The following is a 13,171-nucleotide window of genomic DNA, read 5'->3' as shown; positions in this document are numbered from 1 at the left end:
TGCACTCCCCTCCGGACGTGCGGCTTACAGCGGCAGCACACAAAACACAACAAAGGGGCGGGAGGGCGGGGACAAGACAGGGACCCGTTCCCTGCCGTCCTGAGCTGAAACACAAAACACCTAAGCTTCTCGTCATCGGACGCTGACAAGGCAGGGACCCGTTTCCTGCAGTCCTGGAGCTGAAAACATAAAACACACACATACAGGTTAGTTCGCCTCCTGGGCGGGACCCTGGACCCTGTGAGGGCCCTGTGAGGGCCCTGTGACCGACTGGGCTGTCAACAAGACGATAACCACGCCCCAGTCGGTCACAGGGCCCTCACAGGGCCCTCGCGCCCTAACCGGCCTTAGGCCGCTTAAGCCCCACCGCTGTGTGCGGACCGGGAGCACATGGCACAACACACGTCACAGGTGTGGATGTGTGCAGGCCGCCACACTGGGGTCACCCTGCCCATACACCCCAGGCATCCTCTGCCTACATAAAGGGGTACAGGGGCTCCTCCCTGCTCAGGGGTCCCTCCCAAAGGTCAGGTCTCCTGACGTAGCAGTGCCCCCATAGCTCACCCCCAAAAACATATTTAGGGGGGCCCCTCCGGGGAATAACAAAACAAAAAACACAGACACAACATAAAACATATACGCACCTACGATGCCCTCCGTACCACACCCAGTGGCACGGGACCTCAAATGGGCCCCTCCCCACACACAGTGAAGAGGGGCGCAAGAGAGGAATTACACAAAACAAAATCACGCTACACGCTAGAACACGCAAAGACAGAATACAAACAAACGGACAGGACCCACCAATGCGCGCGCTCTGTGGAGCGTGACGCGCCTACTCCAGCTCTCTCTCTCCCTCACCATTTTCGCAATGGGATCCGAAGACATTTGGAGAGAGAGAGCTATACGCGAGCGGCTATGCGTCACGCCCACAGCGACGCGTCTCTCAGGCTCGCAGTCGCTCACCCCCGTCACCACGGGATATCGGGTGAGCGAGGCGAAAAGAGCCGAGAGACTCTCGCGTCTAAAGCCTGGTTTATACTTTCGCGAGCGACCGTAGCGCGCGGCTCCGCCCACCTCGCGCGACCCTGCGCGAGCGGTGTAGGCGTTTATACTTTCGCGAACGTCGCGAGCGTCGCTGCAGTGTTCTCCGAAATGATAGGTGGCGATAGGTGGCAGTGGAGAATAAAAAACCCCTGCAAAAACGGGGAAAGAACATTTTTACCTGACCAGAGACCGTATATATACACATCAGGCATCAAACGTAAATATGGCTTTGCAGTGTTGTCCGAAGCGATACGTTAACAAATACGAGCCTCTTGTAATTCCAGGGCGACACATGAGAGAACGTGAAGACGTTAAGATTGGGCGTTTTGAAAATAAACAACCATAAACGAATGTGATAAAAAAGCGAATTATTTCGATTCATTTCGAGTATATGTATAAATATTTAACTTAATTAAGTTTAACGTGCTGGGAAATATTGAAATGGACCTTTAAAGTGACGTACAAGTGCATTAATTCCACCTTGTATAGGTGTATGAACCCGGCAAACATGACTTTGTCCATCGCGCTGAAGCGCGGCGCGCGCGCGAAGTTACAAAATTCGGGAGGTGCACGACCTCGCGCCGCGACAGCGCGCGAGGCCCTCGCGCACGGGCGGAGCCACCGCGATTACGTCATTTTCGCCGCGCGGACCCTCGCGCCGCTCGCGGCGCGTCGAGTATAAACCAGGCTTAACGCGGTCTAGCGTGCGGCACGCACCGGTGGACCCGTCTACGTACACACATGAACACCACCAGCGAAACACACACACCACTGCACACTCACACACTCGCTCACGTCCGCGTCGTTATTAAAACAAAACACTACAACGTACACACACACACACACACACATATACAGACGATAACGGACAACGGACGAGCGTAATGTGAGGTACCGGTAGTTTCGCTGGGTGAGAGCGGAGTCTACAGGTCTCCAGCTCTAGTCACCACCGTGTTACTTACGGGTCTCAACACAAACAACATGTAAACACGGTGGGACGAGTGGGGACAGACTCAACACACTCTCGGACAAACACGACAAACACACAGCACGTAGACAAACACTTACCACGAGACATGACCACGAACGAAGGAGAAAGTAAAAGAGACTGGCGGCTTCCGAAGGGTGGCTGGTCATTCTGTGACGGGCAGGGTGAGCAACTAAAAAGGAAGCGATCACGCCAAGTCTCAGGGAAATAGGATGGTTTAATAGAAAGTGTGCAAACCAAAAACCCGTGCATTGTTCCAAATGAAGGAAATAATAACCAGCAGTCAACTGGTACAAAGACAAGACATATATAGACGAACAAACGACCCTCAGGTGAGACGGATCACGGGTCCCGCCCACCTGAGGGACGAACATCACGTGACCAAAGACAGGACATCTGCCGCTGTAAACGGGGCGACCGGCAGGGGGCCCCCCCACAACGTGACAATATGTCAATAATCACTCTATATGTCAATAATTATTTTATATGTCAGCGATCTCTCTATATGTCAACAGTCACTCTATGCCAACAATCACTCTACAATATGTTGTCACTCAATGTCAACAATCACTCTATAGTATGTATCACTGTATGTCAGGAATAATTGTATAACACAACAATCACTCTATGCCAACAATCACTCTTTGTTAACAATCATTACATATTAACAACCACTCTATATCAACAATTACTCTGTATTACATCAACAATCACTCCATGCCAATAATCACTCAATGTCAACAGTCATTCTATATCAACAATTGCTCTATAATAAGTCCATCTGTTGTAAGACCTGTTGTAAGGTGGAGTGGGCTTAAATGGGAGCGTGTCCTTGATGAATGCTGTTGTTCTCCCTGACCAGCTTCAGTGGGCCACCATTCTCCTGCTGACCAATGAGCACAGCGGGCACTATTGGGGCATTTGCTCAGGTTTTCTCTCTAGCCCTCTAACTTCCACCATGGTCTTTTGGAGACAGAGGCAGTCTTTGCATAGAGGCGTGGCTAGGCAACTGCCTTGGGCCCCTCAAACTGCAGCCCACTGTAGGGGCCCCCTGATTAACTGACTTATTTCACGCATATTAGTGTTGATGGGCCCCCTAGCTAAATTCGCCCTGAGCCCCCAAATTGCTAAGTCCGCCACTGTTTGGAGAGTGAGCCTTTGTTCCACTAGGCCTGTGTGGACTAAATCCTAGCTGCTAACTAAAGCCTAACTAACTAACATAGGTCAAAGATGCTAAAGGGCAGTGACAAAGTCTCTTATTCTCTGAGCCTCAATGTCCCACTCTTTAAATCCTAAAACACGTTCAAGTTGATTTCTTTACAATGGCAAGTTTCTGACAGATGGGGGCGCTGGTTTTCCATAAGACACTGAATGAAGCATAGGTTAAAAATGTTGTCCTTGGCACAATGCGTGTGCGTGTGCACTATAAATAATTAAATATTTAAATTTAAATTTAGTTTTGACATGGTAGTAAGAACATAATATGGCTCTTCAAGCAAATGTTTCAACTGTGCCATTATTGGTGACAGGTGACAACAGTTATGTGACAGTTTAAATTACATCAGAAAATGCAACTCAAAAAGAATTTTCATGACAGAATTTATTACAGAATTTTCATTAATCCACAAACAAAAGACACTCAACATTTGGTTCAAGGCCTCTCATAAATGTTACATCCCCAGATCATGAGCAAATTCAAACACTGCAGACAAGAACAAATGTCACCAATAAGATACAAGGCACCAATAAGGTACTGTCACCAAGATACTGATTATACTCCCCCCCCCCCCCCCCCCGTTCTCCCCCACAAAAAAATATGTTTTCATCAGTAATCCCAAACCTTGGACACCACTCTCTAAACAACAGGAAAATCAGTACAAGCTATTTCCATGACAACAGTCTGATGCACATTGAGAAGTGTATAACATAGTCACTTGCTGAAGAGGAGATGAAAGAGAGTGCAGCGATGGCATGACGCAAATAACATACAGTAAGAGGGGTGCGTAAACTCCGCCTGTGATCCTGTTCAAAGCTATTTATACACAGGAAGTTCAGTGTACCGAGAAAAAACAAAGCATTCTTTCCTCAAATCACCTGTGTGGCTCTTGGCTTCGTCATGACCTACATTAAGACATGTTGTCATGGACTTTATTTATGTACACAAGCGTATGTTTATGTAGAATACATTGGTGCATTAGCTGCGGTGTGTTGTTCAAAACACTTATTTCTCTCATACTGTGCTGTTTGGGCAGCTCCCAGTTAACATATGTTTATGTAGAATACATTAGTTGCAGTGTGTTGTTTAAAACACTTATTTCTCTCATATTGTGCTGTGCTTGAGAAGCTCCCAGTTAACATATGTTTATGTAGACTACATTAGTACATTAGTTTCACTGTGTTCACATTTATTTCTCTCATATTGTGCTGTGTTTGAGTAGCAACCAGTAAACCGTTGTTTCTTTCCCACATGTTTCTTTTTCCTGAATGCTGATGCCCACAAGCCCCTGGCCGGACACCAGCGGAGCTCCATGTTCCTGACAGAATGAGCAGAATCCAATTCATCTCACAGCCCTTTGTCTATTTTTACAATAATGCACCACCACACCACATACACCTGATGACTGAGATCCCAGACTTCACTGGGACACAGGAATCTGGGGGTCGGCGTCAACAAGGAAATATGGATTAATCATGAATTACTGGCTGATATAGGACACAATGTCACGGTACGGAGGGCCCCCTACTGGTCGCCCCCGTCTACAGCGGCAGCTGTCCTGTCACGTGTTGCGTTGTGTTCGTCCCTCGGGTGGGTGGAGCCCGTGATCCGTCTCACCTGAGGGTCGTTTGTTCGTCTTTATATGTCTTGTCTTTGTACCAGTTGACCGCTGGTTATTATATCCTTAATTCGGATCTAAGTCACGGGTTTTTGATTAGTGCACTTTTTTCATTAAACCATTTTCCCTGAGACTCGGCGTGATCGCTTCCATTTTATTTCGCTCACCCTGCCTGTCACACACAAGAGATGTCCAGACCAAACAGGATCTGTTTTCTTGAAGGATCTTGTGGGTTTTTAGAATTTTCTAACAAATAAAACAACAAAAAAATATTTTGTATCTGTTGAATCTGTTGGATCTTCAAGCAAGATTACCCAAATGTTGTTAAATGCATTTTTAAAATTAATATTTTAAATATAAGAATTTAGTGTGAAATATCCACCACTGAGAGAAACGTCACTCTTTCTCCTTACAGGCACTCAAATGCTCATGCACTTGTAAAGATACATTGGATGTATAAAAGCGTCCAACATTTCACTTTGTTATTATACAGAACAATGATGCATTTAACGCTTTTTGAATTTTTTTCACTATTAATTTCATAAGAATTTGTGGCCCTGTTTGATATACCTGAATTAGCTCTGAAAAGAACTCTGAATCACAGTTTGATTGGAGTCCACACTAAAGGTGTTTCACACCATTTAAGAATAAATACAATTGTTTCTCAAAGGCTTGCAGATACTGCACTTCCAAAGACACACAGTCCTCTGGCCCCACCACCAGCCTTATCAAGGTCCAAGGTCTCAGTCCTTGATGACTGAAATGGGGAATGTTGGTCTACGCTACAATGACCAAGGAGCAGTCCCTGTAGATGTCTAAGGCAGTACATATACCATTAAACACATCTGACTCTGGCATTAAACACAGACAAAATCTAGGACATCAAAACTCAGTGTCTAGGTATGGAGAACTGTGGTGAGTGTACCAAGCAAGAGACTCCTGACCACTGTGTTGTATTTCACATTTATACCGTATGTGTTATAGCCTTCTGTAACTCAGAAAGGAGGAACAGTAATTTAACAACAACACGCACCATCTCTAAATCTTGCTAGTATGGATCCATGGGTCTCAGACCTCATCTGAATTTTTTTTATAGATATTAAACCTTTTTGACCTCAGCACTGCTGTATCAGCAAGATGCCTCATCAGAAATAACACATCACACTAACACCACCACCTGTAAAGTGGAGCACTGATGTAACAGCAAGATGCTTTATCAGAAATAGCACATCACACTAACAACCCCACCTGTAGGGTGGAGCAGTGATGTATCAGCAAGATGCATTACATGATGCTTCTCTGTAGCTTTCTCATGATAGAAAGGAAAATGGGTGGTGTAAATACAAAACAACAACAACAACAATATAAAGAAATAGATACAAATTAAGCAAAATCCTGATGCCTGTGAGATGCCTCATCTTTGAACAAGACAACAATACAACAACACAAGGCCCACTACAGCTGTGTAAACCCAAACAGGTTAATGCACAAGGATGGCCTAGTTAATCCAATATAGCATCTGAAGGATGACTTCAAAATTGTTGTTGAAAAATGGCCCCCAAAAAACCTGATGGAGTTTGAACAATTGAACAAGAAGAAAGGTCAGACATTCCAGTGTGAAGACGTACAACACAGTTGTCGACTTTCTCAGAGACACTCACAAACACAAAAGACAATCTGGGCTGTAGTCACTATTATGGTTGAATGCTGGCTGTCAAATATGCAATCAAATGTTGTTGACTTGTTGTTGTTTCTTGTTGTTCTTGTTCTTTAACACATTTGGGAAAATGTGTGGATTCTTTCCGCTTTGATGATGATAAAGTATTGTTTTGATAAGTGGTAAGATAGTTAGTTAAACCCATTAAGGCTCCTCATCGTGCTAGGATAGAACAAGACAAAGTCCAGCATGGGTGAATAGGCTCTATGTCCACTGCAGATCATATGAGTAGAATAGTATTTTTATTTTCTCCACCTTTATGCATGTATGAAGAGCCTGGTAAACCCTTTCAGCAAACAAGTAAACTCAAGATGAACTCTAGAAGTGATCTTTAGAAGCTCAAGATGAACTTTAGAAGTGATCTTTATAAGCTCAAGACTAACTTTAGAAGTGATATTTAAAAGCTCAAGATAAGCTTTAGAAGTGATCTTAATAAACTCAAGATAAACTTTAGAAGTGATCTTTAAAAGGTCAAGATGAACTTTAGAATTGATCTTTATAAGCTCAAGGCTAACTTTAGAAGTGATCTTTAAAAGGTCAAGATGAACTTTAGAATTGATCTTTATAAGCTCAAGACTAACTTTAGAAGTGATCTTTAGAAGCTCAAGATGAATTCAAAATGACAGGGCTGATTTAATAGATGTGGCCTTGTGTCTCTAGGCAATGCTGTTACCTGGAAATGGATGTCACAATCTCATTGTCTGTGTGAGGCCAGAGTAAGAGTGCACCCCAAAGACATTAAATAACATAATAATCGATCATCATAATCAATCCATTATCTCTTCAATCCACTTCCAAGGCCTCTGCTGGACCTCACCCAGGAGAGTACTATACATATAAAGGTATGATGACTCAAGACCGGCCACAAAGTTGGAGGCATATAATTGTCTAAAATGTCTTTATATGCTGTGGCATGCCTCAATGTGAAAAGGGGCCTTGTCCAAACCCTGAAACTGCACCCCTTCCAGACTATTATCCCTACCCCTCCAAACTTAACTAATGGAATATTCCAGGAGCCAGTGTTCTACCAAACTCTGATGTGATTCATCACTCCCAGAAAGACATGTCCACTGCCCCAGAGTGCTTTGCATTACTCCAGTGGACACAGGGTATTGCACATAGTGATGTTAGTCTGGTGTGCAGCTGCTTAGTGATTGGACCCCTGTATAGCATACAGTTCTAGTGCATGGGGTTACTCCCAGAAAATTCTACATGGTGGACTTCTTTGTGACTGTTATTGTTGCTCTTAGATGCCTGGTTATGTTCTTAATATTATGCACCAATTAGCAATGGGTGTGGCTCATACACCTGAAGTAATTAAGAGGAGTGCACTAATTACATACTTTTGTTCATATAGTGTATCTTGTCAATCCCTTCTCCAGAGAATGTAGAACTGCCCCACCTAACCCATGGGTGTAAAGTAATTTAGGTGGTTTGGTGGCTAGCATATTAGCTTTGCAGCACTGGGGTATTGGGTTCAAGTCCCTATACGTCTGGGTGGGTTTCCTCATAATTGCCTAATGAACAGTTGTCTGAGTGTGTGAATGAATTTATATCTGCGTTCCCATGGTTGGTGATCTGTCCTGTATTGTCTACTCTCCCCTTCACCGGATTCAGTCCCCCAGGGGACTGAGGTATGCTGTATACAATTGGTGCACATCTACAAATTGATGTGCGACTAGATGCAAAAGATGGTACCTAATTGTAAAGCCATCGTGGATATACTGAAAGGTGCAATGTAAAATTCATTAATTCAGGTTAACAAGCCTCACAGGACACATTCAGAGAAAGCTGAATGATTCTGTGGTTCTCCGTGTGAATCCCAAGTTCTTCCCAGGTGCACAGGAGACATGGTCATTATGAATCACAGGTATTCAGAACACAACATTACTGTTTGACAAAGTAAAAAAAAAAAAAAAAAGCTTATGAGTAACATTACAAATTATGTAATCTAATATCACTCAAAATGTGCTAAACTCAGTTTTTGAGTTGCTGGGTAACATCTGAATGCAGTATAAAAGGACTTTGGAAATCTGTACATCACAGACCTGAGCCACAGATCGGGCTTAGGAGAACACAGGTGCAATAGGAGGCAGGGTTTATCCCACACTGGGCGAGGTCCCTGGATGGTCACCATGTCCACACAGGACACATGATCTACTAGGCATATTTGGTTGATTGAACCAATATGCTAGACCACCCGCAGAAAAACAGACAACTATACAGCAAGAATACAGACAGCACTGGCACGTTAGAATATGGGGATATTTATTAAAAAAAGACACAAGGGACATAACCAAGTAGAGGAACCAAAACTGAGATGAGCACACAGACAGACCAATCAATAACTAAACAATCTATACCAAACTATCAATCACATGAACAGGAAGACAATAGCGTTGTAAACTTAAGAAAAACAGAAATTGCTAAATTAACAACCATGTACAATGCATCAGGATAAACACAAATGGGGATTGATTAAACAGGGAATAAATGAACAGAGAAACTAGCCAAACAAACATGAACTATGAATAGGAAGAAACACTGACAGACTGACTGACTAACCACAGAAACCTGAAGACAACACCTAAGAACTGACAACACCTGAGAACATGTACCAAAAACAGCACACAATGTGTACCAACATTGACCCACAAAACAACACTACAGGCACAGGGACTAAATAACAAACCAATTAACTACAGAACTAGGGACAGCTGGAAAGTGAACAAACCGAAGTGAAACAGAGGCAACAAAAACAAGGGCGGAGCTAAAGAGAAAACACCAGACTGACAGGTAAGGGTGGAGCTAGACGTGACAGTAGAGCTGTAGATCTGCAGAGCTTTAGAGCTGGAGAGCTGTAATTTGTGATCAAATGGGTCACCTCAGCTGTGAGGCAACACACGTCCGATGCTTGAAATTTCAAGATAAATCCACTAATCTTGATAAGCCTAGTCTGGGGATGGATAAAAATGACAAACAGGCTTTTATTTTCTTCTATTCATTCTTTTTTTCATCCTTTTTCATCCCTCTATCCCTACATCCCTCCATCCTCCCATAGGAAACCACTGATTTTATTTCATCAGCTGTATAGCTAGCACAACTAAATCTGCTGTACTCAATTTCTCAACTCAAAATCTGCTGTAGCACATTTGCCTCTTAGCACTGGGGTCTTGGGTTCAAGTCCCTATCTGAGTGGAGTTTCCATGTTCTCCCTGTTTCTGTGTGGGTTTCCTCCCACAGTCCAAAAACATGGAGGTAAGGTAAATTGGCAGTCCCTGACAAATTCTCTATTAGTGTGTGTCTGTGTTTCTCTGTTCAATTAAAAGCAGTTGTCTGAGTGTCTGTGCATGAATGTGTGTGCCCAGTGGTGTATGGTGATCTGTCCTCTCTCCCCTTCCTGTGTTAAAATTGTAAAGTGACCTTGGGTATCTTGAAGGGTGATATATAAATTGAACATTCATTCATTCTTAAACAGTCTTTTAGTTTCTTCTATTAATTAGTTTTTCATCCTTTGTCATCCCTCCATCCTCCCATAGGAATCAAATGATTTTGTAACTCCAGCAGCTATCCACATAGAACTAAATTTGACAAGCTGATTGAACTACTGGGTAACTGTGATTACAGCACACTCACACTGATGGCACTCATCTATCCACCCCTTCTATCTTTTCATTCATCCCTCCATCCTCCCATAGTAAACCCTAATCACCATACTGACTATCAGTTAGCATAGTTAACATCGTTTTCATGCTGTTACAACAGGCTTTGTCAGGCCAACTTAAAGTTTGTTCACAAACTTTACTTTCAAGTTCATGTGCCATCTAACAGTAATAAAAGAGCTCCACTGCAGTACATGTGTATGTAAAGGCTGGAGTGTGACTAGTGCGGTCTTTAAGGTCTGACGTGTGTGTGATTCTGGGGAGCATTTCTGCTCTGCTGAGAAATGGCTTGCTGTTGTTATTGTGCTCTTCTCTCTTAGCAATGTTCTGTATTCCTAGACATGGGTTAACGCCAAAGCTTTGACTAAATGCCAAAGGTAATTCACCTTAAAAATGTCAATGTAGTCTTCACTTGTGTTTATCTGCATCTGGAATCTGCCTTTTTTTCTGGTTGATTTAGGCAGATTTTTCAGTCTTAGGGTGGATTTTTTTTTAATTATATTGATAAGCTGTTTCGGCTTTTGAAGCATTAATACTCTGAAACATCCAGGTGTAAATGCTTTCTAAGAACAGTGTTCATATTCTCTAATAGCCTAATGAAACGTCTGAGTGTAAATGCTTTCTAAGAACAGTGTTCATATTCTCTAATAGCCTAATGAAACATCCGAGTATAAATGCATTCTAAGAACAGTATTCAGTCTCAGAAACATCCATAGGCACAGTGTTCATACTCTCATCCTCTCTGACATTTCATACTCTCTATTGAAATGTCCAGGTGTACATGGGTTCTAAGTACAGTGTTAATATTCTTTGATAACAGGAGACAAGTTCTTAATAGAGAAGCTGAGAGTCAATAAGGGTTTCTGGGGTGAACAAAAGCACACCTATCATAGAATGGTGCCGACACTTTAGGTGGAGACAGATTCATCCATAGTGTTTTTGTAGGACTCACCTAGCTCAAATTCTACAATAAAAGTCCAGATTAACTAGATCAGTTGTGTTGTCCTAGGGCTAGAAGTAAACAGCCATTTCAGATTGCCAGGACTGGGTAGCGCTAGGTAGCACTGGTTTACAGCAACAAGTTAAGAATGCAAGTTATGAATGAATGGTATTTGAGCAGTTTGTTTTTCAGCTGAATTTCCATAATTTTTTACAATACATTTATATACTCACTTCAACAAATCAGGACAATTTTAAAATGTGATTAAAATGAGAGGTCGTTAGAAAAGGACATTTTTTAGGTACCCAAATCAGCACATTTACTGATTTACTGATAGCATCTCTGTTAGTAAATCTGCAAATACTGACCTGCTCTTCAGGGAACTCTATCAGAAGAGACCTTCAGTGAGGAGAGGAGAGGAGAGGAGAGGAGAGGAGAAGTACTCGGCAAAAGCAAGACAAATAGTCTCTATTACCCCATTGTCAGTGACATCTAAATGCAGCAGAACCCTGACATAACAGTGGATGACATTGCAGTACAGTTGTGATGTAAGAGACTAATGAGATCTGGTTAGGAATTGTGGGTCAGTTAAGTGTGGGCATGTGGGTGGTACTGTGTTTATACTTAATCATGCTAAGATCATGTAGCATCTCTACTGATTTGGAGTTCACCATAACCTCATGATACCAGACAGACAAAATATGATAGTAATGTCAACATGTGTCTGCTTTGAAAGAAAATAAACTAGCCATTAAATGCATCATGTGTAACATGAAAGCAGGTCATTCTGGCCTGGTGCTGGCTATGGGCTTATAACCCACTCATTGTATTGTCAACATATGATTTTCATAGATTTGTATGTTTCTCAAAATGCTGTCTTGACCAAGTTAAAGTTACAAAGGTCCTAAAACTTGTCCCTTCTAAGCTTAACCTAATATGAATTTCATGAGAAGTGAGCTTATCTACAACAAACAATAGTGAAGCCGTCTGCTGATAGCAGGAAGGGTTTCAAAACAAGCATCAGCCTCAGAAGTTGGTTTACAGAAGTTTTGGTATTGCTGCCTAAGAAATAAACAATTCTATTTTAGATTGTTTATTGTTTTAAATGAATGCAATGAACTTTTTCTTTTTCTTTCTTTTTCAAATTTTCCTTGTAAGCTAGCATTCCAAGTTCTTCATGTTATTTTCCCATTATTAGTAATGTGTGGACGATATGCCCCTGAGCAAAGCCCTAATAAAAGTTATTCATCAAATGATTTAAGCAGCTTGTGTTTGCTCATGATATATTAAAAACAAACAGCAGACTGGTAGAAAACAGATGCAAAACATTTGGAAATGCTGGTGAGGAATAACCCATAATGGGGCAGCAATGCTAACAGTTAGAATATATATTTCACATTTGAAGGTTTTCAGCAGAAGGAAAATTGGGATTCATACATCCTACTGCACACTGACTAAACATGTAAGCAATGGATGTAAAACATAATAAAATGAATTGGTAACCAAGGTAAATTTATGCTACATTCTAAATATGCCATCCAACATTTCTTCTGGGGACAATGAATAATTTACTTGCAGTTCACTTCAGCGGTTTATAGAAAGCAAATACCTTCATACATTAAATGCATGCACTTTGAAATACAAAGTGCCTTTACCACATTATATTAGACATTTATTTCTTGAAGATTTAGCAAGTCGTTTGTTTTTGCTACTGTCAAAGTGCACATTGGTTTTGAATGTTAAATAAATGCATTTTCCCCATTGTTAATGTTTATTTATATTTATATGTTTATTTATATTTCCAAAATAGTGACAGGGTTTGACTTGGAAAGTGTATTTTAGTAGTATAACATAAAACTGTGTTCCTATTTATGTGTGTACACGACCTACGTGTAATACTTTTATATTGCTGTGGGGTCTGCGTCCTAAAGCAGCGATACACGACCCTCCATTTCATTGCCGCTGGGCTTTGAACACCGGGAA

The sequence above is a fragment of the Brachyhypopomus gauderio genome, chromosome 1 (genome assembly GCF_052324685.1).
Source record: "Brachyhypopomus gauderio isolate BG-103 chromosome 1, BGAUD_0.2, whole genome shotgun sequence".
NCBI lineage: Eukaryota > Metazoa > Chordata > Actinopteri > Gymnotiformes > Hypopomidae > Brachyhypopomus > Brachyhypopomus gauderio.
This window is presented reverse-complemented; position numbering follows the sequence as displayed.